This window comes from Dicentrarchus labrax, unplaced genomic scaffold, assembly GCF_905237075.1.
Source record: "Dicentrarchus labrax unplaced genomic scaffold, dlabrax2021, whole genome shotgun sequence".
Taxonomy (NCBI): Eukaryota; Metazoa; Chordata; class Actinopteri; family Moronidae; genus Dicentrarchus; species Dicentrarchus labrax.
Genome location: NW_026136836.1, coordinates 10184 through 37642, shown reverse-complemented (window position 1 = coordinate 37642; position 27459 = coordinate 10184). Strand labels below are relative to the sequence as shown.

General features: G+C 39.1%; 2 pseudogenes; both read right to left on the bottom strand.

The window, feature by feature from the left end:
* LOC127360040 (uncharacterized) overlaps positions 1-25892 on the bottom strand; it is a 43398-nt pseudogene extending 17506 nt beyond the window's left edge.
* LOC127360038 (golgin subfamily A member 6-like protein 22) lies at positions 13020-16924 on the bottom strand (annotated as a pseudogene).
* Positions 25893-27459: the final 1567 nt, after the last annotated feature.

Here is a 27459-nt window from a genome sequence, read left to right as displayed (position 1 = left end):
GGAAGGAGACCGGACACACCCGTTACGGCAGTGAACATTTTTGCTCTGCTGCGGCGGGTCATAGTGTGGAGGACTGGCTGAGGGAGATGAAGGAGAGGGACCAGGGTCGAGCCCCGGACTGATTTCGCACTCTTGCTGGGGCAGGTGTATATAGTTGGTTTTTTTAAAGACATTAACTTTCCCCTCCACAAGGACCGGGACTTTGCCGCAGTGTGGAGGCTTTCTACCAACACCGGTCCACCCACCCTGCCACAACTCTTGTACAGCACAGTGACACTCTGCTTGAAAAAAAAAATGTCTGTCCCATTCACACCTGTATAACACACTGTCATGCCATGTCATGACAAGTTATATAGGCCCTTTGGACATGTGGGTATGTTCATTAATGTGATCACTGTTACATCAGTTATGTCCAGTGGCTGCGACGCAAGATACCGGACTGCCGTTTGTGCTGGTTCATCTGCTGTTGCCACTGGCTCTGTTGCCGCCACGTGGTTTTAAAAAAAAGCCTTGTATGCCACAGGTACTTCACACTGTACTGCTGCTGTGTTCCATGTGTTCTGCATCTAAACAACAACAACAACAACAACAAAAAGATATTTAACTGATATTTATTTCACTGAAGAAAAAGGGGAAACAAATCATACACAGCATGTAACTTTAATTTATACATAAATAAATAATTTATTTACCCCTTTTTTTACTGAGAATTGTATTTTATTTTTAAAGCCCTTTCCACACTGATATGCTGCACTGTCCTGTATCCTGGACATCTGACTTCATATTTCAAATAAATTGTGTCATTTTATACTGTTATCATTGTTGTCTTGTCCTATATGAAATTTAAAGCAATAAACAGTGATTATATATATATATATATATATAACTATTCTCAATAAAATGAAGACACAGGAGATAAACCATCTATTTATTGCATTACCTGGTCTTGGTAATATGCAAATTCATTATCATTTATAGACTCAATACAACTGTTACAAGCATATTTTAATCATTTTTATATTTATAGAACATATTCCAACACTTTCCACACATTTCACAGTTTGCTTCCATCGGTAGTAGAAGTACCGTTCGGCATGTTAAGCACGCGTCTTTTGCGCTTTAGTGCGCATGCGCGGAGACAAAGAAGAACAGCGAAGGTCACTAGGGGGGCTGGAGGGGAATTTACAAATACTACTATGACCACGCCAAGTCCCGTCCTATGCCTACCTCTGATTGGCTGAGCTCAATGAGGAAGTACGCTACGCTCTCGCGTGTGCTGGTACGCCGAAACAAATTAGTTGTGTACACGCACGCTGCCATTCTGCGTATCGCTATCGTTGTTGTTATATTGACTGTTCGTCGTTGTTATATTGACTGTTCGTCGTTGTTATATTGACTGTTCGTCGTTGTTATATTGACTGTTCGTCGTTGTTATATTGACTGTTCGTCGTCGTTATATTGACTGTGAAGAGATGATTTTAGCGACTGTTGTTGTTTTACTGAAATCAGGGTACGTTATCGTTAAAATGAGACTTGTAGGGAAATTGTGACCCAACTCCACAATAAACGTTTATGGGAGAATCAGTCATGTGCTCGCCTTTCTTTTGATTTTTCTCTTTACTTTGGATAGTAAGGTCTAACATCTCTTGGATTCAATTCAGTCTTTATTCCTAGGGTTAGGAAACACTCAAATCAAAGGCAGGATTATAGGTCATCACTCATTTCATCATAAGACATTTTACAAATAGGCTACATTTTACTTTGAGTGACAACTTGCATAAATAAAACCAAGGAATATACGTTTCTTATTCTTTTCACTTCTGACAATCATGCTTTAGCACTAAATGTAATATCATAATCTATGCCATATTGTGTGAACAGACTATCAGTAGCCTAATAACCACTCAGAATGACCATAATATTGATGACAGAATTCCTACAGTATACATGTCCTATACATAGCCTGTACTGTAGCTATTGGGTTAAGTTATGTTGAATACATGCATACATTCAACAAAACAGGAGTCAAAATGTCGTCTTTGACACATACGCCTGCCATTAGTGTTGACTGACTACAGTTGAATTCTTATAATAATAAGCGTTATTTGTATAGCACCTTTCATACACAGAATGCAGCTCAAAGTGCTTTACATTTGGAACATTTAACACAATAATAGAAAAGAAAATAATAATAATAATAATAATAATAATAATACATTTTAAGGCTAACGCAGCAAGTTGTTATATATATAGGCTTTTCTAACAAATGCCTACATAACCCTACAGACCCCAAGCCCTTGTCACGGGCCCCCACAAATACCAACAATTTCCTACAACTTCTTCAGTCATTCCTCTTCGTTGCTGTGGCCGTTTAGGATCCAATCAGAAACATATCAAAAATACTTAGTATATATATATATATAGGCTTTGCTAACAAATGCTTAGGCCCCGCTGACTCTAAGCCGTTAGCCTTAGTATGTTTTTAGTATTTGTGTGATTGTATGAATTTATATACAGACGTTTAAGGAACACAACGACCGGAAGACTGGCAGCCTTAACCTTTAACCCCCTACATAGGTTTGCAGAGAACTACATACAATAGGTTTTGTATAGATTTGTAAAAATGAACAATAGAACCATGAACTGATTGAGCTGATTGAAATGAAACAAACCGAACTGATGGAGAGAGAATTGATCAATAACTGATTCAGAGAACTGTTATGTATACTGGGGAAAGGAGTGTGCTGTGAGAGGAGCTCAGTGGGTTTTCCCTAAGGAGGTGTTCTCCTGGACACAGTATGAAAGGTTGTGTGGTTCATCCTTTGGTCTACCTCGTCTGGAGTACCCATGTTCCTTTCTGGAGCTCTTTGGGAGTCTGCCAGCTCCAAGGGTTCTCCTACCACCCAAAGCTGCCTTTCTCCGGGACACCGCTGTCGGTTGGACCCCTATAGTGGCACTCGTTTGAAGGAAGCCCCTCGGCCTTGCACAAACACTAGACTGCACTTGATTGTTTTTCCCGTAGGAAAACAATGCTGACTGTACAGCACTGTCAGTGTGGAGCTTCCCAAATGTGTCCACAAAGGATTTCACTGGAGCAGTGAAGGTTGTATCCTCACGCAGTTTGCACTTCAGGAGCCCAACAATGTCTTTAAGCTGCTTCTCCAGGAACGCTGTCTCCTCAACTTCCTGCCTAGACAAATCGAATAGCAATCAAGTCAAATCAAGTCAATTTATTTAAATAGCACATTTTACACAACAGGGTTGACCCAAAGTGCTTTACAAATGATGACATATGAAAATAGCAAAATACCAAATAATAATACAATAAAGAATACAAAATGCCTGCACAAGAAATAAAATAAAGAGTATGTAAAATAATAATAAATTGGTGCTGAGCCGCCACAGCGTGCAGTTTGGCAAGTACCAGGGTCAGACCTTCAAGTGGGTCCTTGAGAACGACGCGGGCTACACACACCAGCGGGAGCGGGAGACCAACACCTCGAGCAACCCCCCTCATGACCAACAAGGACGCACTCACCCAGTACTCATGCGCCCACCTGGAGTTCGCCACCCACCTAACGAGGAAGTCCGGGCTCGTGCCAGTCAGCTCAGGCGTCCTTCCTCCAGTCTCTTTCCTGAGTAATCCCTGTAGTTTGGGTTATCTCTTCACTCCCTGTCGTCTGCCATACCTGACAACATGCCAGTCTGTGTCGTATTGGTATCCCATAATTCTGATGGGTCTATTCAGCGGTGTGCATTTTTATTACACACAACTTAATGTCTTTGATTTGACTGGTAAGCGTTGTGTGTAGCAGTTTTTACACAACACTATATAAATACACTGTGATTATCACCACTGTATGTGTCTGATGGGCTCCTGACAAGCGGTGTATATGAGCAGCAGTATAAATATGACCACAATATAATCATACACCACACTGTACCACTCTGAAGGGTTGGTTTAGCGGTGTATTTAAGTAATTATAGCTGTTTTATTTTATACTATGCTAAGATATATATATATATATATATATATATATATATATATATATAATAAGGAGAAATAAAAGGTTTAAAGTAAATGAGAAAATGAAAGACACAAAAGTGTCTTAACTAAAAACTAATTTATTAGTGGATGTCCTAATTAATGTGTGCCTGTGCGCAACGTTTCGACCTTGGCGGTCTTCCTCAGGTGAAAAGGCACACTATAAAAGAGAGTAAAATCGTAAGCTGAAATAGACTGACTGGCAGAATGACTGTCTGTACCAAAGTGTGAGCAAGAATGAGCATTGTGTGCTACTCCTCTGGCTTATATACCCGCCTCCGAACTGCAGCTGGGAGTTCGTGCTCCTTGGGAGAGTGGACTTTGATGTTGTTAAATGAATTGTGGCTATTTTTTAAATCTAATTTATATTTTATATTTAATGAATTGAATAATTTAGTTGGGGTAAACTCTAAGAATTGGTTGTTGCAAAGATCTTTGTAAAAATGAAGTATTTATGTATTTATTAATGAATATTAATGAAGACTATTTGTATGTTAATTAAGTATTTATATATTAATGTATGTACTAATTCCCTATTTATGTTAATTTATGTTCCTAATGAACTTTAATTTATGTCTAAGGTTAATGATTGTTGTTGAATTATGCTGTATTAATGTAATTGGTAAATTGTTTTAATCTAATTGTGTTAATGACTATTTTAAAGTGCTAATTTATTTATTTATAGTTATTTTAAACTATTAACTTATTCTGTCTATTTTATTCTGTTAGTATTTATTGCTATTTTGAATTTTGAGTGTAAAAAGTCAATTCTGAAAAAGTTTGTGGAGCAGGTTTGACCTTAGGGGTCAAGGCCCTGCTTGGATGTTTGCTGTGGAGGGTTAAAGGTCCAGGGCTTGGGGTTTAGGGGTAAAGGACTTAGGTTTAGGTCCGGGGGGAAGGGGTTAGGTTTAGGGAAAGGAGGGGTGAGGGTTAGGATTTAAGGATGAATAACAAATAACAAAACAGGAAAAACAAAGGAAGACAAGAAGACAAACATTAGGGTCAGGTCAGTGGAAAAGGAGGAAAGGAGAGCAAGAAATACACACAAGGAATCAAACCCGGGCCTCACGCCCTCGCTTTATTTGTAAATACTTAATTTGAACATTTAATTATACTTTTTATTTAAACCTAATGGTTCTATTGTTTTGAGTGAGTGAATCCATCTTCTTTCCATTTTTTTCCTTTCTCCATTTGTCCAAGAGGAATTGTGTTGAAGTCCTGACACTCTTAAGGCTGGCCAGCCGTGCAACAGGAAGTGACCTACCAGCTGTTTTGTTGGGGTTTGTGGGTTCTTCAATAACAACACACTGGTTACTTAAAGAGATAGAACTTCACTGTATCAAAGACGTGAGCTTCATTCATGTTACAAGTACTACCGCTTCCGGCTTCAGCAGCTTACTTGACTCATAGATCAGGAACGCGCCCTGCTGTCTGCACATGATAAGATCTACAAAATGTGCTATTATCATTACATCTCCCTTTCTCCAAAATAAAAGTATTCTTTTATAAAATAACATTTCTGTTGTTTACTTGTTAAACTCAAATTAAACTCTTGACTTAAAGTTATCCCTTCAATAATTTAGTGTGCAACTATGGTAAACTTAAAGAGAGATTATGACAACATAACCTTACAACCAAATGTATTTAAATTTGTTCAATAAGTCTCTCAGGTGGCTTCACATTTCTCAAGGATTTCCTGTGTGGTTGTTCTTGACATTGGGCTAATGTCCTAGATGACTGATCCTCAATTGGGTGTTGAGGCTGTTCCTCAGCATCAGTCCTCTGTTGGGCTGCTGTGGCTGGTCCCTTGAGCAGATGTCGACGATTTTGTCTCAGAACAGCACCGTCTTCTGTCTGAATGGTGTATGACCTTGGTTGGATTTCACTTAGAACTGTTGCTTTCTGTGCCCATGTGTTTGTCTTGTCTTTAAACCTCACTTGGTCTCCAGCATGCAGTTCAGGTAGGTTTTGTGTTCCTTTGTCATAATAAAACTTCTGCTTAGCTTTTTGTTGCTCCTTGAACACCTTCACTCTGTTTCCCTCCTCCGTTTTCAGCAGGTTTTCCTGAATGGGCAGGTTTGATCTCAGGCGTCGTCCCATAAGGAGCTGTGCCAGTGACATACCACACTCAAGTGGTGTTGTGCGGTACACAAGTAGGCTCTGAGAGAAGTCTGTTCCACTGTCTTTTGCCTTGCACATCAGCCTCTTCACTGTTTGGACTGACTTTTCCACTAACCCATTAGATTGTGGGTAGTGAGGGCTTGATGTAGTGTGCACAAAGTCCCATTCATCAGCAAACTGTCTGAACTTTGTGTTAGAGAATTGTGGGCCATTGTCTGTGAAAGCCTCGCTTGGCACACCATACCTGGAGAATATGGCCTTCATAGAGGTTATTACAGCTTCTGCTGTCATGGTATGCAGTCTACATACCTCTGGATAGAGTGAATAGTAGTCTGTGACCACAATGTAATCCTTTCCCTCCGATAAAAATAGGTCAGCGCCCACTTTCTGATATGGTTGGTCTGGCACGGGGTGTGGCATCAGTGGCTCGGATTGCTGGCTTGGTATTTCAGACATGTTGTGCAGTTAGACACCTCATTTGTCACATCCTGGTTGATCCGTGGCCAGTACATCACCTCAAGTGCTCTTTTCCTGCATTTTTCAATGCCAAGATGTCCTGCGTGGACCTTCTGGAGCATCTCTTTTCGTGGATGACAGGTGAGCAGTTAAGTGCATAGCGTTGCATCCGGATCATCATTCTTTGGATTCTCAGTGGACAGTCATTGAGTGGCTTTTGAAACAATGCAATCAGTGGCTTATGGTCGGTTTCAACACTGACTGCCTGTCCTGACACGAACTGGTGGAATCTTTCACAGGCATATGTGACGCTGAGCAGTTCTTTTTCAATTTGCGCATATCGCGTCTCTGCATCTGTCATTGAGTGCGAAGCATATGCAACGGGTTGCCAGTCTTCATCCTTCTGCATAAGAACAGCTCCAAGCCCACTCTGTGTTGCATCAGATGAGATCTTGATGGGTCTTGCCGGGTCATAAAACCTCAGAACTGGTTCTGCCGTAAGCAGCCTCTTCAACTCAGTCCATGATTTCTCATGTTTGTGATTCCACTCCCATGCAACTTTCTTTTCAGTTAGCTGTCTCAGCGGTGCCATCTTTTCAGAGAGATTGGGTATGAATTTTCCCATATAGTTTATCGTGCCATTGAACCTCTGCACGTCTTTTTTGCATTGCGGCCTTGGCATATTTTCAATCGCTGACACTTTTCTGGGATCTGGTCTGATGCCTTCACTGCTCAGGATGTCTCCCACGAATGTCAGTACCTTCACTCCGAGCTGGCAATTCTCTTTATTCAGCTTCAGATTGGCTTTTCTGGTTGCTTCAAGGACTTTTTTCAGTCTCATGTCGTGTTCAGCTTTTGTGCTTCCCCACACAATGATGTCATCCATTGATGTGTCCACTCCGTCTAGGTGTTCATAAATCATGTATCCTGTTTTGTGATACACTTCTGGCACTGAAGCAATGCCAAATAGCAATCGCAGGAACCTGCATCTGCCAAAGGGACTGTTGAATGTGCACAGTCTTGAACTTGCGTCGTCTAACTTCAGCTGCCAAAATCCTGATGATGCGTCTAGCTTGCTAAAGTACATAGCATTTGCAAACTGTGACATTATTTCTTCTCTTGTAGGCAGTTTGTAATGCTCTCGTTGTATTGCTTTGTTCAGATCTCTTGGATCCATACAGACTCTTGGTTTTTTGTTCTTTTTCTCCACAATAACAAGAGAACTCACCCATTCGGTTGGTTCATCAATCTTTTCTATCACTTTCAGGTTTTCCATCCTGTCCAACTCAGCTTTCAGCGGCTTTTGAAGAGCAAATGGCACTTTTCGGAATGGATGAATGACTGGTGGCACACTTTTGTCCACTCTTATTGTGTGTTCCTGAGAAAGGCCGCTGAGACCCTGGAATAGATCCATATATTCATTATCTCATCATAGTCTGTATTTTCTTCACTTTCTACAACAAGCACTCTCTTGACTAGGTTCAGTCTCACACAAGCAGATAAACCTAGTATGGACCGCACATTCTTCTGCACCACAATGAATGCTAGCGTATGCTTTTTGTCTTTGTGCGTCACTTTTACCATGCATTTTCCTTTAACAGGTATGTCCGCTCCCGAGTAGCCCTTTACTTTTGTTTTTGTTGCATGTAGTTTAGGTCTGGGTCTTATTTTCTTGAACACTGCCTCTGATATCACATTTGCTTGAGCTCCAGTATCCAGCTTAACATCTACATGTGTATCATTCACTGTCAGAGGTCCAGTCCTCTTCCTTTGTTTTGTTTTTCGTCACTGCATCCACATAGAATTCCTCTGTGTCATCCAAATCCACTGTATGGACATTGCTTTGTTGTGCTTGATTCTAACAGCACCGGGCATGATGGTTATCTCTGTTGCAGTTGTTGCATTTTTTGCCATATGCCGGACACTTTTTAGGTGGATGCTGCGTGCCACATCGACCACATGTTGACCATACTTTCCTTTTCTGTCTCTGTTTGCTGGTTTTGGATCATTTTTTACTTCAGGGGCAGTACTCTTCTTTTTGAAAGCTCAGCGTGCTTCCTTTTGCACCGCATCTATATTGCAGCTTTCACTAAACAGTTCTTTTGCTTGTGCTTTCACTGTCTCTGCTGCTCTACACAGAGTTAATGCTTTTTCTAGATCCAGATTGTCCTCTCTCAATAGCCTCTCTCTTAGACCATTATCTGGAATCTCGCACACAAGTCTGTCCTTTAATAAAGAGTCGGTCAGCCCTCCAAATTCACATGTCTTACTTCTGTTCCTTAGCTCTGTCACATACTGATCAATTGTCTCTCCTGTTTTCTGTACACGTGAAGAATCTGTGCCTCTCAAACGTCACGTTTCTCTTAGGTATACAGTAAGCCTCAAATTTCTCTATTATTTTATCCAGCTTCATTTTGTCTCCAGCAGTAGCAAAGGTGAAGTTATTATACACTTCCAGCGCTTCATCACCCACAACATGCAAAAACACTCACTCTTGTCGTCAGCTCCAATTGCAGATAGATACAACTCAAAACGTTGCCTAAATCTTTTCCAATTTTCAGCCACATTACCAGTCAACTGAAGTTTGGGTGGTGGGTGTAAGCCTTCCATGTTCACACCGCTAGATCCTCTTCCTCCCACGGCAAGTTGGTACACGACGTCCACTGCTGAACTGATATATCGGTAGCATTAGCTGGTTAGCTTACAGTACGTTTACTGCTTACGTTTAAGTCCATTTCCTCTCTTCAAGTCCGTCTTCTGACACCATGTTTTGTTGGGGTTTGTGGGTTCTTCAATAACAACACACTGGTTACTTAAAGAGATAGAACTTCACTGTATCAAAGACTTGAGCTTCATTCATGTTACAAGTACTACCGCTTCCGGCTTCAGCAGCTTACTTGACTTATAGATCAGGAACGCGCCCTGCTGTCTGCACATGATAAGATCTACAAAATGTGCTATTATCATTACACCAGCAGTGTCTCAATTTCCTTCTTGTTCAAAATATTATATTTGTGTTGCCACATTCTTGTCCGAGTTGAGTTTTTGGTCTCTCTCACTACATTTATTCATTCTCTGCCTGTGTGTGTCTGCAGGAGTACAGAGGACTGGACGACCAGCCTGGCTTCCTGGCCACGGCCTTAGTGGGGTTGCGGACAGACAAGGTGTTGTCCGAGACAGGGTCGATGAGCTCATCGAGCTCTATGAGGCCCTGTCCCCGTACGACAGGACCAGAGTCATTTACCCTCCTCGCCATAGGGACAGGCCAGCTCAGGGGCGCTTCAAGGCCGCTAAATCATCGCACACCAGCATTGCTGTTGTGGAAAGCATGAAACGGTAAGGCAAAGTTTGAAAAAAAAAAATGTAATATGGAAATGTAGCCTAATCTTGAAATGTCACTTCTCCATCACGTTCATTATGGTCAATGTTGTTTTTGTAGCTGCCTGGTCAGACAGACCTCTGGACCTGCCACCTGGCCGAGCGCCAGTCGTGTGGTGGAAGCAGTATGCACCCGGCTGTGTAACCTCTATCCCTCCATCACCAAAGTGTACGGGAGCCGGAGGACACGCTGGGATTGCATACTGCTGCACTATCACCACATCCGCGACTTGGTGCTTGGCCACCAGAGGCTGATGACTTTGGCGCCTCTTTGAGCTAAATCAAAGGACCCTCTCCCAGTGGTAGGTGAAATGGACAAAGCTCTGGTCAGTCATTTGCATAAAATGTACAATGTAGATAATGAGTGTTTAATGACATTCCATTATGCTCTCAGGTTCGTGAAAGCCCAGAGGGAGAAGGAGAGGACTGTGTTGGCACCGGGACCAGGTGCTGCAGCAGTGGGGTGACCACCACCACCACGACCAGGCCCCCTGCCCGGCCATCGGCACCACCTCCCACAGCAGCTGCAGCAGGACCTTTTTCCCGGGCCACACAGTCCCAGGACCTCTTGCAGCCCCGGCAGAGGGTGATGGTGCTCCTCACACACCCTGTGTGTAGGTGTGTGTGTGTGTGTGTGTGTCATCGTCTGTGTTTACCTGCTCTGTTTGTTCATAAAGAAAGTAACTGGGCAGCGTCAGGAGCATTTTAATGTCATTATTCTGTTCTTTGTATCATAAATACCATACAGTTGTAGATAATAATGCCACAGGTTGTTAAAGCTGAGACATTATTGGACACTTCAGATGCAACCACAACAACTTGATGCTCCAAACCAACAGAAATATTTGGACTCTTCACAATGAACACAGTCAGTTCTAATGAGTTAACCTTATTTAAAGAAAGCAAAGTGTCTGCGACGACAGTAACTGACTGGAACAGGTATTTAATGTTACTAACAAAGTCTTATTTAGTGTGCTACACAATTCATATTAAAATAATGCTAAAATAATATTAAAATAATATTAAAATTATGTTAGAATAATATTAAAATAATGCTAAAATAATGCTAAAATATACTTAGCTAATGCTTAAATAACTTTAAAATAATATTAAAATAATGGTCAAATACGTAATACTAAAATAATGCAAAAATTATATTAAAATAATTCTAAAATAATACCTAATATTAAACTAATGCTAAAATAATACTATATATTAAAATAATGCTAAAATAATATTAAAATAATGCCAGAATAAACAGCAGTCACTGCTCAGCCTGTAAACAAACACTGTAAATAATGATAATAATAATAATAATACTTCCATTAGTCCTGCTGACAGTTCTTCCTCTTTCAGTCTTTTTACCTCCAATAAAGTTCAAACAGACCCACTGTTAAAATAAAATAGAATACCTCAGGGGGCCCAAACAATAAATATCCTGCATTGAATATAAAACAGTTGCTATTAAAAAGCACAGTTTGTCTTCCCAGAGCCACAAGTGTATAAAACAGAGTCAGTGTGCAGTCTGCACCCTGCTGCCCATCAGCCTACTGATCACTGTGGCTCTCACCTGATTGGACACTTCCCCTACAGGTGTTCTAGTGCTCCTGTGCTGCTTTACTACACACCGCTCAAAGCAGTCAGTGATTTAAAGTGCAATAAGACAGAGTGCAGTGGACTGTGGAGTCCGGCTGTAAGCTGAAGACAATGTGGACCAACAGAAACAGCAGTTAGTTATTGTAGTATGTCCGTCTACACAACCTCAGTACAGTTAGTGAGGACGCCTGTAATGCTGCTCTCATTCATTGGACACAGTGAGGCTGATTAACAGCAGATAGTGACACAATCAAACACTGAACATCTGAACCCTGATTGATCACGACATATTGGTTATTATTGATTGATTATTAACATTTCTTTCCCTCCATCTTCAGCACAGCGTGTGGAAGACTTCAGCCTGGACCAGGAGACCCCCCATCCACACTTCAGCTCAAGGTGGGACTCAACTACTTTGGGAGGGGCTGCTGTTTCCTCCACTGCTGGTTTCTCTGTGTGCCTGTAGAGATCCACCCGTCTGCCGGGCAGCGGACGAGACCTGGACGACTGCTCTCCATTTTCATTGTGGATACTTTTGGACCACGTGAGATCCAGCGGTACTCGAGTATCCCAGCATGCATTTAGAATCAACCAGCAGCAGCGATAGAGGACATGAGCCAAACACACGTAAGTTCCCATTTTTGTATGACAACTAGAGTTTCTATTAGTCCAGAAATGAAGTGACAATAACTTGTACATGTTGCTCAGTGTTTTTGGAGATGGAAATACCTGTAAAGACAGTTCATTGGTTCTATACCCTGACAACTACATTTTCAAATTCTTATTTCTACTAATCAGATGAAAAACCCAGAATGCTGTTTATCTACAACTCTTGAAGTTCATCTGGAGGCTTTTATCGGTTACAGCACTGTTGGTGTTGAATTCACTTGTTCCTTTACATTAATTACTTGTACATTCAATCTCCACAATAATACTGGTTGTCACTTTTTTCCTGTTATAAACTGACCCCGGCCCCCCATCACAGAAAGGAAAATTGATGTGGCCCCGCCGAAAAAAGTTTGGGGACCCCTGCTTTACATTAATTACTTGTACATTCATTCAAGAGATACTAAGGAGAAAACACAGGCCTGTTCTGGATAAGTACAGTTGTTAACAGCACAAAGGAATAATGAGACTTTTGGAGACAAAGTTTTAGCCAATCTCCAAACCCACCCTGACAAAGAACTTTAAGTTGGGTCGGTATATGTTATATGCATTTTTTGTTGTTTCTCAGTTCGTTAAGTTTAAGTTAAGATGTTTAGTTCCTACTTACCAAGAAAACATTTAGTTTTAACAACTTTTTGTTACTAATGATGATGTTTGACCCATCAGTCGTAAGTCTGATGTTTGCTGATACATATGAATCAGACTGTAAAGACCTTTGTGCTAATAATCTTTACTGAGCAGAGACAAAGACCATGTCTTTCCACTTTTAGTTTGGTTTATTAAGATAAAACTTTTTCCAATTGTTCAGCTGAGAAAAACAAACTACTGATAAAGCTTTTACAACATGTACGGGAAAAGAACACATAAGGAATCAAAATGGAAGATATTATTTCATGATAATGGACATATTTGAATCTTTATACAGATACAGGAAATACAGTCATCAACTCTACCTAAAAATGTCCACTAAATGTTCACATGCTACAAAATACACAAAGAAAATTCTGATCCTTTAATTTACTCAAAAAATTAACCCTTGAGCTCCACCAGTTGTATTGTTACCTACATACAATCAATCAATAATCATACATCGTGTTTGTATGAAATATGTTCAGAAATCCTCCTCCATTCAGAAATATCTCAATCTAACACAGTGACCAGAGATCATCACTGCCACCTGGTGGTCAGAGGAGTCATGATGACATAGAAATTGTATTTCTGATTTATGATATAATAGGTCAACTGCTCATTTAACGTACTATAGAAAAATATAAAAGTATAAACAAGAGTTGAACACACAATAAGAACAGAACTCGTTATTTTGACTCATAAACCACTTTCTGACCCTGAAATGATTACATTTTAAATTCAATATTTCTATAGTTCTATAGTATCTCAGAACCTTTCACATAGAGCAGGTCTAGACCAAACTCCTTATAGATGATGGCCGTGGTTTCCAAAACCTTTTACATTAGGGTTGTGTACAGGAAGTGTACAGGTTTTTATTCTGATGCACAAACTAATCTCACCGTCCTTCCTAATGAAAATGTAGAATCTGAAGCCGTATCAATATATCCACCACCAGCTGACTGCCCGGTCATATTTATGTATTTATAGACAAACAATAAAATAGATTAAAAAGCATGAAGATAAAAAGATACTGTAAGTGACTAATACATCTGATCTGGTTGTACGCTGCAGCTCCTGGTGTCAGTTACTGTGTGAGTCATTCCTGACCTCAGTTGGGTCACTGACATGAAGACAATACAATATCTTATAGAATTGAACACCATGAGTTTGCCACAAGATTCTCTTTCAGGTCATTCAACTCTTTTTTGTGTTTCTTCTTCAGTTCATCTCTTTCTTTCTTTTGACTGTTTGCGTCTTTGTCCATCAGTTGCTGTTCCAACTTCTTCATCTCTTGCTCGTGTTTTTTTCTGTAATTCATTCATTTTTCCTAAAACATTCAGCTTGAATTCATTCTTGTTGTCTTCGTGTTGTTTCCGTAATTTTTGAATTAGTTCCTGTCGTTCTCTCTGCTGGGTCTCAAGTGTTTCTTTCAATGCATTCATTTCTTGTTCTTGTTTTAATGATAGCTCAACCTTTTTTACGCTCTGATCTTCTTGGTTTTCTTCTTCTAAGACTTTCATTTCTTGATCCTGTTCTCTCTTTAATTTATCACTTTGTTCCTTCTCCTTTCTTTCATTTTGGGCTGAAAGATCTTTTTCTAGGTTATCCAGCTCTTTTCTGTGTGTTTCCTCTAAATCATTAATTTCTTTATCCTGTTTTTCCTTTTGGGTCACAGGTCGCAGAATCACGTCAGCCATTTGTCGTTTATGTCTGTTGTGTAGTTCCTCCATAACTAGTTTCAGACTATTGTCATTGTAGGTTGAGATATCCATTAATCTGTCATATTCCCTCTGCTTCTCCTGTATGTCTTCTCTCAAAGCTGCAGATTCCTTTTTGTATTTCTCTTTGAATTCATTGAACTCTTCAGCTTTCTTTCTGGCTTCTTCTTCATGTGTCTTCTTCAGATTCTCCAGTTTTTTCTTATTGTTCTCTTCAATGTCTTTTTTCTCTATTTCCTCTTGTTCTCTTCTGATTCGATCCTCTTCTTTTCTTTTCTTTCTATCATTTTCTCTTTCCTGTTCGTATTCTTCTTGAAGTTTTCTGAGTTTTGTTTCTTCCTCCTGTCGTCTCTGTTCATCTTCCTTTTTTCGTTTTTCCCACCATTCTTTTTGTTGTTTCTCCACATTTACTCGTTCTTTTCTCATCTCTTCTCTGCTCTCCTTCAGCTTTCTATCAATGGTTTCTTTTGATTCTGACTCTGATTTTATTTTTTCCTCCAAAGCTTTTTGTTTCTGTTTCCACTCCTGTCGTTGAATTTCTTCCTGTTCTTTTCTCTTCCTGTCTTCTTCTTCTCTCATTTCCTGTTCTTTCTTTCTCTCCTCACGTTCCTTTTTGATGTTTTCCTCCTTTTCTTCAAGTTGTTTTTCTCTCAGTTTTCTTTCCTTTTCAGTTTCTGCTCTCTGTCCTTCTATTCTTCTTTTCATTTCTTTCATTTCTTCCTCATGTTTTCTTTGAAGCTCCTCCCTCTCTCTCTCCATCTCTTCTTCCTTCTCCTTCAGGATTCTCTCCATTTCTTTCTTTATTGAAGCTTCGGCCTCTTGCAGCAGCTCATTAGTGTAGCAGCTGCCTCCATTTTCCTTCACCATGGTGTCAATCTTGGTTATCAGCTCACTGACCTGTGTGCAGTTGTGTTTATCTCGGTTATTAAACACATGGTATCTTCCTCCACAGTCAGAGATCAGCTTCTTAAAGGAATCATCACACTTCTTTTCAATGTATTCTGCAATGGATATGTCCTCATGTTCCAGTGTATCTCCTCCAGTTAAAAGAATGATGGTGAACTTCTCAGAATTCTTCCCAAATCTTTCCTTGATAAGTTTTAATGTCTCCTTCTCCTCTGGTGTAAATCTGCCAATTTGTACCACCAACAGGAAGACATGTGGTCCTGGAGCCAGAAGACTGATGCATTTCACCATCTCCTCATGAACTTCTTCATGAGACAAACTATTGTCAAACAGACCAGGAGTGTCGACCACAACCACCTGACGATCATCGACTTCACTCTGTTCTTTCTGACAGTGTTTAGTGACTGATGTTTGGCTTGATTCAGCTTTAAACCCGTCTCTTCCTAGAATGGTGTTTCCTGAAGAGCTCTTTCCACAGCCAGTCTTCCCTATCAGCACAATCTTGAGACACTCTGGGCTTTGTTCTTCATCACCTGTGAAATATAAAGACCAGGAGTTACTTTAAATATTCACAGTAACTATAATAAAGGTTCAAGACTGTAATAATAATAATAATAATAAACATTCCATTTCACTTTATTAGAGATATACAGAAATACAATTGAGAACATGTAGAACATGGATTATGACTCAGAAAAAACTTACAAGAGATCTTGTTCTTCGGTCTCAACCTCTCAAGTTCAGCCTGTTGTTTTATGATCTTTTCTTTTTGGGCACATGCAAATGTTTCCATTGTATAGCAGTATGGTTTGTCTTTGTAGGGTCTCAGTCTCATCTTGTCCACAGCTTCCAACAGCTCTGGGATCTGCTGCTTGTCCTTGATGTTGAGAACAACATATCTTCCTCCACAGCTCTGACGGAGCTCCTGGATGTCTCTGGTTTCTGAGTCCACAGTGAACAGAATGATGGTGAAGTCATTGACTCGAGAGCTGAATGTGTTCTGGATGGTCTCTAACTCTCCCTTGTCTTCATCAGTGAGGGGACCCACAGGTAGGACCAGGATGAAGGCATGGACGCCCTCAGGATCACAGAGGGAGATACTCCTGAGTGATTCCTCCATCACTGCCTCCTGAGGTTTTCCATACAAGGCAGGCAGCTCCACCAGGGAAACCCAACGTCCACACACCTCTCCCTGATGTCTAACACACTCTGATGAGTTGGAGACTGAATGAAACTCTGTCTGACCTAAAATGGCCTCGGCTGCTGAAGTCTTCCCTGCTCCTCTCCTCCCACACAGAACCAGGTTTAAGGGTGTTCTGGTGGGTTCAGACTTTGGTCCTATGGTCTCTGCAGTGAAGGTGAGGAAGGTTCCTTTGTTTTCATGCACAATGTTCTCAATCTTCTGCATTAACAATGTGTGGTTATCTTCCAACATGCGGTAGTATCTTCCTCCACAGTCTGTAAGGAGCTGATTCACAGTTTTACTTTTATTCTCCTTCTGTGTGCTGATGACCATTGAGTGTTTAAAAGCATCTTGACCGAACAAACTCAGGATGAACTTCAGTGTTTGTCTGTTCTTCTCTTTGAACTTAGAACGATTCACTAACAGCAGAAGAACATTTGGTCCAGGAGGACACAGAGTCACACAGTTCTTCATCTCTTCTCTGATTCTCTCCTCATTCAGACTGAAGATATCTGGAGTTTTCACTATTGTTATTGGTTTTCCTCTCCACTCTCCACAGGCTGCCGTACAATGCTTGACTGAAGGATGTTTTTGGAATAGAGAACTTTGGCCCCCGAGCATAAAGTTACCAAGTTTTGCTTTTGTTTCCTCACTCTTCCCCAGCAGTATAATTCTGAGTGAAGACTCTGCAATATAACATACACATAAAGAATTAATTATTTTAATGGGATAAACATAATCTAAGATAATCACTGTATCTACATCCATTTCATTCATCTCTGTATAATATTAATAGTGTTGTCTGTATAAGTTTGTTTCATGTGTCAGGGGGCTGCTGCAGTAAGGACTCACCTTAGTATGTGAACCAGGTGAGCTACCAGGTCGTCTCATATATAATAACATTTTTATACAATGTCATTTGAGACTAGTTGACTAGTTTTTAATGCTTTTTAAAAAGGCTGATAATTCTGATTCATATTTGTTGTATTAATCAGTTACTGACCTTGTTTAATTCTGCTTTCCACCGGTGATGAACTGTGTGATGTGTTTGATTTAAAAACTGTGAAACACAAAAACATCAGTTACAGACATCAAATATAACTCATAGATCTTATACAGTACATGATGATCCTCTAATGAATGTACTTACTGCTGCTGACATAACTTGTTGCACTGTCAAAGTAAAACGTCCTCTCTGTGAAAACATAAAATCATCAACAGAAATAATTCTCAACATCATCAATGAGTATTTACATTGATCCACATTATTAAAACAGTTTTCTGTCCTCACCAGGAGCTCCAACAGGATCCAAGTCAGAAGTGGTTGTTTCCTGTTGCTTCAAGCTTCGATACACATCACAGCTGACATATTCTCCATTGTTCTCTTTTACAGTTTGACCCAATCGTGTCAACAGCTCTGAACGTTCAAGGTTCTCCTGCTTCAAATGTCTGTATCTACACATTGTGATCAGGTCTTTTACTGGAGGGTGCTCCATGTGTTTCTTCTTTAAAGCTGAACTCTTCTCTCTGGGTGCTGATATCAGAACCAGAGAATGATCAAATGATCGATCACTGAACTTTTCAAGGATTGATTGTAGTCTCAGTTTGTGTTCTTCAGTGAAGTCTTCAGGCTGTAGAACCAGCAGGAACACATGAGGTCCAGGTTCAGAGAGTCTCACATAGTCTTTCACATGTTCTGTCAGTTTATCATCAGAGGTGTTTGGATGCAGCAGATCTGGAGTGTTGATGAGAACTAATGTTTTTTGCTCCAATGTTCCACTGACCCTCAGACATCGGTCTGGTTCTTCCTCAGTGTTGAACTTAGTCTCTCCCAGTATGAAGTTCCCCACTGAACTCCTCTCAGACCAGCTGTTCCCCAGCAGAACAACCCTCAGCTCAGACACTGAAACACAGAGATTCAGAAAACGTGGATAAAAAGATAAACTTACACTTTCATAGTTTCAAACTTCAGGACTTTAGTAACTTACAGATTTTACCTATGAGATACTATTTTGTAGCTTATGAACACAAAAAAACAAGTTAATTAAACATAGTAGCTGTTTCTTTATTAGCTGTGATGAAAAGTATCCATGAGTTGTATTAAATGGGCTATGATGATATGAAATACTGTAAACTTAAACATCAGGATAACAGTTCAGTGACTCACTGTGAGGAGGCAGGAAACCATAGCTGCTACTGCGCCTCAGAGGATGCAGATCACCTGTGATTGGAAGGAAACAGCATTCAGTTACTATTGATGTGATCAGATGTAATCTATGATTGTATCTGCTGTACTTGGAAAACAGAGAGGACTAAAGGAAAGAGGATCCAGGGTCCTGGTCAGCCTGTGGAAACATTTAACCAGGACTCCTCTAGAGAGTATTCTTCAGTCAGTGGATGATAAACTGGATGAACTCAGGAGGAAATGGATTCTTAACTGGACTCTAACAAATGTAACGTGATGGTTTTCACTGAGACTCAACTCGACCCTTTGATCCTGGACTCAGCAGACTGACTGAATCAGAGCAAGGAGCAAGGGAGGAGTCTGCTTCATGATCAACAACCAGTGATGCTCAGATTGGATCTTTTCTACGGGCTGTTTTCTGAACCTGCACAACAATCACTTGCTCAACTTCAGATGTGTGAGATCATTTGTAAAATCAATCAGTTCTGTTTTTTGGTGAACTTCCCTTTTTAAGTCTCGTTCTGTTTGTTGTGCTTAGGCCAAGCTGACCCACACTAACTGGGCTCAAGTGTTGTATCAGATATTGAACTATCAGATTTAAATCAGAATTATTTACCACTGACTGCTTCACTGTTGTTGTGCACATGGCAGTAAAGAAGCTGACAAGTTGTGTAAGATCAGTATAATCAGGTCATATCAGATGGAATCCTCCCTTTCTATACTTTGTCATGTTATCAGACAGTCATACATGGTTATAGTTGGTTCTTTATAGCTATTAAAGTCTGATGTCATTCTGTGTGTAATCCAGTCAGGCACTGGTAGAGGAAGTCAAGTCACTCTTTCTTGAGAGTTGGGTACAGAATCAGATTGTGCTGGTGGGCACGCTAATTAATGAAGACAGGTGACTTTTCTCTTATAGAGAGTTTCTATCAATAAATAATATTCCAGTTATGCCACGAGAATTTGCAATTGTATTTGACGCCATTCCATCAGGCGCAATAATGCTTTTTAGAAATACTGGCAGACCTCCACCCACTTCTGTCTCCCTCCCCGCTGTGGCTGAATCACCTGTTGGAAAAATCTGTTTTTCTAAACTTCCTCGAAATAATAAGAACATTCCTTGTTTCAGAAAGAAATTGTATCTACTCCAAATGTGATGTTTTATTGGAATCGATTTGTAAACATTGATTGGAAAAAAGTTTGGATGATTCCTCACAGATACCTGAGAGTAAACAAGGTGAAAGAAGTGTCGTTCATAATGATTCACAGATATTACCCTGCTTATCATTACATGGTTAAATTTAAAAGAGACATCAATACAAACTGTTCTTTTTGTGAAGACCACACAGAAACTGTTTTGCACCTCTTTTGGTATTGCTTACACACCAGAACATTTTAGCAAAACTTCAGCAGATTTGTCATTGACCATATTTATAAAGACTTTGCATTATTGTGGGAGAATGTGGTATTTTGCTTTTATAGAAATCAAAGTAATGAAAATATGTACTTCATTGTACATTTATTAATTCTGTTGGCAAAATTCCACATTCATAAGTGTAAATTCAACGGTAAAAAAACTAATTTTGTATCTTTTCTCCATGAAATTGTACATTATATTAATTTGATTTCTGGCTCCAACAACAGCAAGGTGGTTAAAACTGTCAACATATGGTCCTCTTTCTCTTTTTAATAGCATGTGGGCTTCCCCCTGGCAAGACATTTTGACAGACTCTTTGTTTTGTATGTTCGATTACTGTTGCATATGTATATTTTTGTGAGTCACGTCTGAATTGTAAACCTGTCTTTTCCAATAAAGAAAGAAAGAAAAAAAAACTGGTAGAGGAAGTTCATTCTAACAACACACTGGATTGTGACTCTACCAAACTTTAATGTTTTATCGCCACCCAGTGGGACTCTGAGAGCTCTGCACCCTTAAAGAACAATCAATAAAACACAAATAATGATTGATAGATCGATAATAAACTGGATGAAATAAACATCAGAGCAGCTGCAAAGCACAAAGTGTCCGTTAGTGAAATCAGATAATGATTGGAAGAGTATTCAGGATATTGATCAGTGGTTTCATTCAGTCTCAGGATTACTTCAAAGGCAGAAATATTAATAAAGGAAAAACATGAATGTATCAGTGATTGTGAACTGAAGCTCTTCTATTTCCTGCTGCTCCATTAAAATGACACTCTGAGTTGAACTGAGTTGAGATGTAAATATAAATGTCTCTGTATATTTGTATAAAGACTGAGTGGACTCACCTGCTGCTGCAGCCTCCATGATGTCACTGTGCTGGAAACATCAGACGGATTCAACTGAAGAGCGACTGCTGCTTTAACAAGCTGAAGGAAGAAGAATTAGAGTTGAATGATCTTACTTATCACACAGCAACATGTTTGTACAGAGCAAGAGCAGCTCCACCAGGCTTTACTGTCAGCTTCACAACCTCAGTGGGGATTCAAACCAGCAACCTTCCAGCTGCCAGCAATGTGAACACCTGAGTGGAACACTGACTGAAATCTCTGTAATCTAAAGTAATGCAGGTTCTATCAGTAATTATATGTAATTATTAGTTCTGGGTCTAACAATAGAGATCTACAGATATCAATAATTATTAATAAATATAGATGATCTAATATAGCTGTTACTTCAGTATTACCTCTAAACATAATAAAGTAGTCTGACTTTGATCAGTATGATTCTGTAACGTCTCTTCCTGGTTTCACTGCAGTCTAAAATGGCGTCTAAAGTTCATATTACAGATTAAAGATATAATAACCTTTCTGAGTCGCATTCTCACACTCAACTTATCTCTGATTAATAAAATATCACAAATATCTGGACTTTAGAATTAAATAGTTTCTTCCTCCCACACTTGAAGTAACGGACACATTTACCTCAGATCATTTATCTATAATCATTGATCTATAATCATTGATCTATAATCATTTACATAAAGCAGAGTGTTTTTCTTTCAATCATTCTCTAAATATAAAGTTTGAGTGAAAACTTCCTGTTCCTGTTCTTTGTCTGTTTTCCCTCTAATTTTGATTGTCTGCCCCGCGTCTTGTTATCCCCCCTCTCACCTGTGTATTTAGCCCCCTGAGACAGCCTCTGTGAGCTTCTGGTGTCGTTTAGCCACAAACTGACTAGATGCTACTCATTCTGCCTTTATGTGACACAAGTCTGATAAAGTTCAGTTTTACTTACTAGATATTAAAATAAGAATAAGAGTTGTAGGAATCAGAAGTGCATGAAACAACATTTGATCTGATAAACAACTGTCATTTACTGACTATATTAAAAATGTACAGCGTGCCTCTCATGGAGCTGTTCAGGATTAATTTGAGCTCTTCTTGTGTTCTAGATGTAATCCCAACATATTTCCTGAGAGGTGGTTGACACTGAGGGTCACTCCATTGTCTCTATTATAAACAGCCAGTTACAGTAATATATAATATTAATAATATAACTCACCAGATGTTTCAGCCATACTGTCACTCTGCTGGAAACGCTCAGGAGAGATTCTCAACTGGAGGAGCTGCTGACTGAAACACAACACAAATACAGTTCCTGTTGGATTTAATTCAATAAGTGAAAGAGAGAAACGTTAGTTTAAGATGAGGTTAACACTGTGATCATTGAGGTAAATGTCACTGTTTCTCAAAGCAGGAAATAAAATGTCCCATTGATTACACTGTACTAAAATCATAGAAATCAATTCAACAACGTGATGAAAATATAGCTGCTCTTTGCCTTCTTTGTCAAAAACAAATAAATTATGGATTTAGATTCTTGCAGCTGCCAAAAATGATAAATCTCAACAAGAACAACTTCTATTTTTATTTTGCACAGTGCAGCTACTTTTCTACCTTTATAGTCGTACTACAGTGAGATTAATCAGTATTAGTTCTTATCGCTGCAATCTTAATCACATCAGGGTTTTTCCTCATGGCGCCTACACTTTGGACCAATCATTTACTTTCTTATCTGTGGACTGAAAGAGTCCCAGTAAAGATATAAAAACAGCTTTGATTTCTAAATTGGAGAATTGAATCAATCTTTCATTTGTGAGCACAAACAAGCAAACCTCTACTTTAACACATCAGCTGTCTGTAGTTTGTTTGACAGGTTTGAACATTTGAACTTGGAGCCTGTACCTGAAGCTGAAGCTGTAATATTGAGCTGTCCGTCTGCCACAGTGTTTTTATTGGTTAAAGTGAGAATGAAGCAGATTGAGGTATTGAAGTTATGGAGGCAGTTACAAGCTGTGACTGGTCCATCTGATCACCAGGCCTGGAAGGTCAACACACATCAGGTATTTGTTTAAATGGGTTTTCCAGGAACAGGAGTGACCAGAAATATAGAAACCAATATATACGCTGTAAGGACCTTCAGTATAATAGTTCTGTAAAATGGATTTTATACTTTCATACCAGCTCCACAAGGTATTATAAGTAGCCTAAGTTTCTTCATCTCAACAACAGCTGAACATTTCGGACTGTTTACCGGACTAAATAACAGATTGAGCTCATTAATCTCATCAATTAATGTATATTTCCATTTGTTCATATTTATCTTGAATCTACTCACCAGAAATTGTTTCTGCATCATTTTCCCTCCAATAACAGAACACACAGACTTCAGAGTGATAACTGACTCACTGATCGCTGAGGACAAAGAGACAGAAGGTGTGTCAGCAGAAAACAAGGAACCTGATTGGACAGAATAACTTTGACTTTGACCCGAACTACAGTTATATGACCTAGACACACCCTGTCACTGCTTTCACTGAGGACCTGCAGATATCTGTACCTGAACTCACCTGAGGACTGAGACGACCTTTTTCTTCATCAAAACAGGAAGAACGAAGTGAATTTAACATCCAGTGACCTCAACAGTCGTCCTGACACAAAGATTTACAGCCATGTCAGACTGTGACGAGTACCCGCAGTGATCCATAAGAACAAAGTTACAGCAACAGTCATATTCCAACTTTATATAGACTTTCATCATTGCTCCTTTTTCTGAGTAACTGACTTCTCTACACTTTTTATATGACAGACCTTTGTTGTTTTAGTCCTTACTTTACTTAGATCTCAACATAAACCCAATCACAAATTGATTCAAATCTCTTCACACTGATTCTCAAAGAGAGTTGAGGAAGAAAGTTGTTGCATTGAAGAAATAAAAAACTCATAGATAATAATAATTATTGCAGTAATTCCCCTCATTGCTTTTATCAATATGATCCACTTAAACCCTGCAGCAATACCAATCACACTGCGATCAATCCGACCTTTGACCTGCAGTCGGTCTGTTAAATAAACTCTTTTCTGTTTGGAAACTTGATTATGATCAACCAACAAGAGTATCACATGTTGATTATCATTATTATTATTATTATTATTATTATTATTATTATTATTATTATTATTATTACTATTATCATCATTACTGAAGAAGATATGTTGCCTAACCTTCTTAAAATCAAGAACCATGTTTCTGAAAAAACCCCTCCTGGTTTCACTGGCTAATGCCAATTGTCACTGACAGACTGCAGGTCAAAGGTCTGTTTTATTGGAACATGACACCTGTGTGTTAGCTGGTCCTGGAACAGATCTTAACCAACATCCTGGTTATGGTTAGAAATATTGTTCCAAAGGAAATGTTGAGTGAATTGCTGACTGATTCAAACAGAAATAGAACGGTTCATCAGGTTTCCTCTGTGGAGGTTTTACTTCATGTTGTTATTTAGAAATGACTTTGACAAATATGAAATCTGCATTTCTGCAGCAAACAGTTTTCATCTTAACAACAATGTGTACCAAGACCTGAAATTAGTCTGAACATTATCCGCCTGCACTTCAGAGTAATCTTATGATGTTTTATTTGGTAGGTGATAAAAGTTAGTTACAGAGAGAGAGACAGTCCAACCAGCAGTCAGTCAGTGAGACTGTGTTTTATTGTCAACTTCAGTTGGATCCTCTCCAGAGTTAGAAGAACTGTAAGCAGTGGAAGCTAATGATCAACTTTTATTATGTTCATTTAGAAGATCTTAGTCGTCGTCGTATCCACACTAACTGATTCCTAAAATGAAAATTACAGTAAGAATCATACTCCAACTGATAGACTGTAATACTCTTTTTGTTCAGTAACTAATTAACTAACATATTTAATTTTTAATAATTTCACATTTAAATATATGGTAATTTATTCTCTTTTTGAAATCTGTTATAGTTACTGAGATATTAATATTTTACTGTTATTTGTTTTGAATGGGCCGTCAATGGGAGTTGCATAAACACATCAAAATATCAAATACTATACATGCTAAAGTCATCCAACCTGGTCCCATAGAGAACATATTAAAGCATGTATTCAATAGTGCCTCCATGTGGTCGGTTATTAAGCCTTTCAAATTCCAAAACTTTAAAAAATCACAATAAATCACCTGTAAATCCCACAGAGCTGAATATGTTTCTGTGCATCCACTGAATTGTGACAACAGTTTGCTGCACTGCAACCTCTGGTCTATTCAAAAGTCTGTCACTCAATATTTAAAATGTGCAAAATATTTATTTAAATGGGTTTACCAGAAACAGGAGTGACCAGAAATATAGAAACCAATATACGCTGTAAGGACCTTCAGTATAATAGTTCTGTAAAATGGATTTTATACTTTCATACCAGCTCCACAAAGTATTATAAGTAGGCTAGTTTCTTCATCTCAACAACAACTGAACATTTCGGACTGTTTACCGGACTGCATAACAGATTGAGCTCATTAATCTCATCACTTAATGTATATTTTCATTTGTTCATATTTATCTTCAATCTACTCACCAGAAAGTGTTTCTGCGTCGTTTTCCATCCAATAAAAGAACACACAGACTTCACAGTGATAACTGACTCACTGATCGCTGAGGACAAAGAGACAGAAGGTGTGTCAGCAGAAAACAAGGAACCTGATTGGACAGAATAACTTTGACTTTGACCCGAACTACAGTTATATGACCTAGACACACCCTGTCACTGCTTTCACTGAGGACCTGCAGATATCTGTACCTGAACTCACCTGAGAACTGAGACGACCTTTTTCATCAGTAAAACAGGAAGAACAAAGTGAATTTAACATCCAGTGACCTCAACAGTCGTCCTGACACACAGATTTACAGCCATGTCAGACTGTGACGAGTACCTGCAGTGATCCATAAGAACAAAGTTACAGCAACACTCATATTCCAACTTTATATAGACTTTCATCATTGCTCCTTTTTCTGAGTAACTGACTTCTCTACACTTTTTATATGACAAACCTTTGTTGTTTTAGTCCTTACTTTACATAGATCTCAACATAAACCCAATCACAAATACACAAAGGGAAACAGAGACTGATGACACTGCAGCAAGTGGTGGATTCATCCACAGAGGAAATAACTGTTAATACAGTAAATATGACTGCCTTTATGTCTGTCATTTATTCTTAATATAAGCAATGAAGTGCACCACCTTCATCTGAAACACAATTATTTATTCTTCGTTGCAGAATGAAGAATAATATCATTGAAACAAAAAACTGATTCAAGTCTCTTCAAACTGATTCTCAAAGAGATTTCAGGAAGATAACATAGATAATAATAATTTTTGCAGTAATTCTCCCCATTGCTTTTATGAATATGATCCACCCAAACCCTGCAGCAACACAGGATCACACTGCAATCAATCCGACCTTTGACCTGCAGTCAGACTGTTAAACCCTTTTGAAAGAGATGAAGTTTCAACAAGAATATCACATGTTGTTTATTATCATTATTATTTTTATTATTATAATTGAAGAAAATATGTTGCCTAACCATCTTAAAATCAAGAACTATGTTTCTGAAAAACCCCTCCTGGTTTCAGTGGCTAATGCTAATGAGGACAAAATGGCCGATTGTCACTGACAGACTGCAGGCCAGAGGTCTGTTTTATTGGAACATGACACCTGTGTGTTAGCTGGTCCTGGAACAGATCTTAACCAACATCCTGGTTATGGTTAGAAATATTGTTCCAAAGGAAATGTTGAGTGAATTGCTGACTGATTCAAACAGAACGGTTTCCTCTGTGGAGGTTTTACTTCATGTTGTTGTGTAATTTCACATATAAACATATGGTCACTTATTCTCTTTTTGATATCTGTTACAGTTACTGAAGTATTAATATTTTAATGTTATTTGTTTTGAATGGGCCGTCAATGGGAGTTACATAAACACATCACATGTTTGTCTGTTTGTAATAGATGGACTGGGCAGTGGTTAGAGTGTCTTTGTATTGCTATAGGTAATCTGTGTAGGCTTGGAAATGCACTGTTAGTCCAGTTTTCTTTCTGAGTCTTTCAAACTGGAGTTTGTGGGATTTCATTTGGTGGAGTTCAGGAGTATACCAGGGAGCTGAGTGTGTGAATGAGACTGTTTTGGTTCTAATGGGAGCAAGCTAGTCAAGGCAAGAGGAGAGTGTTTCATTATAATAGTTGACAAGATGGGCGAGATTATCAGTGGCAGTGTGTGACCACGGCTGTGAGGAA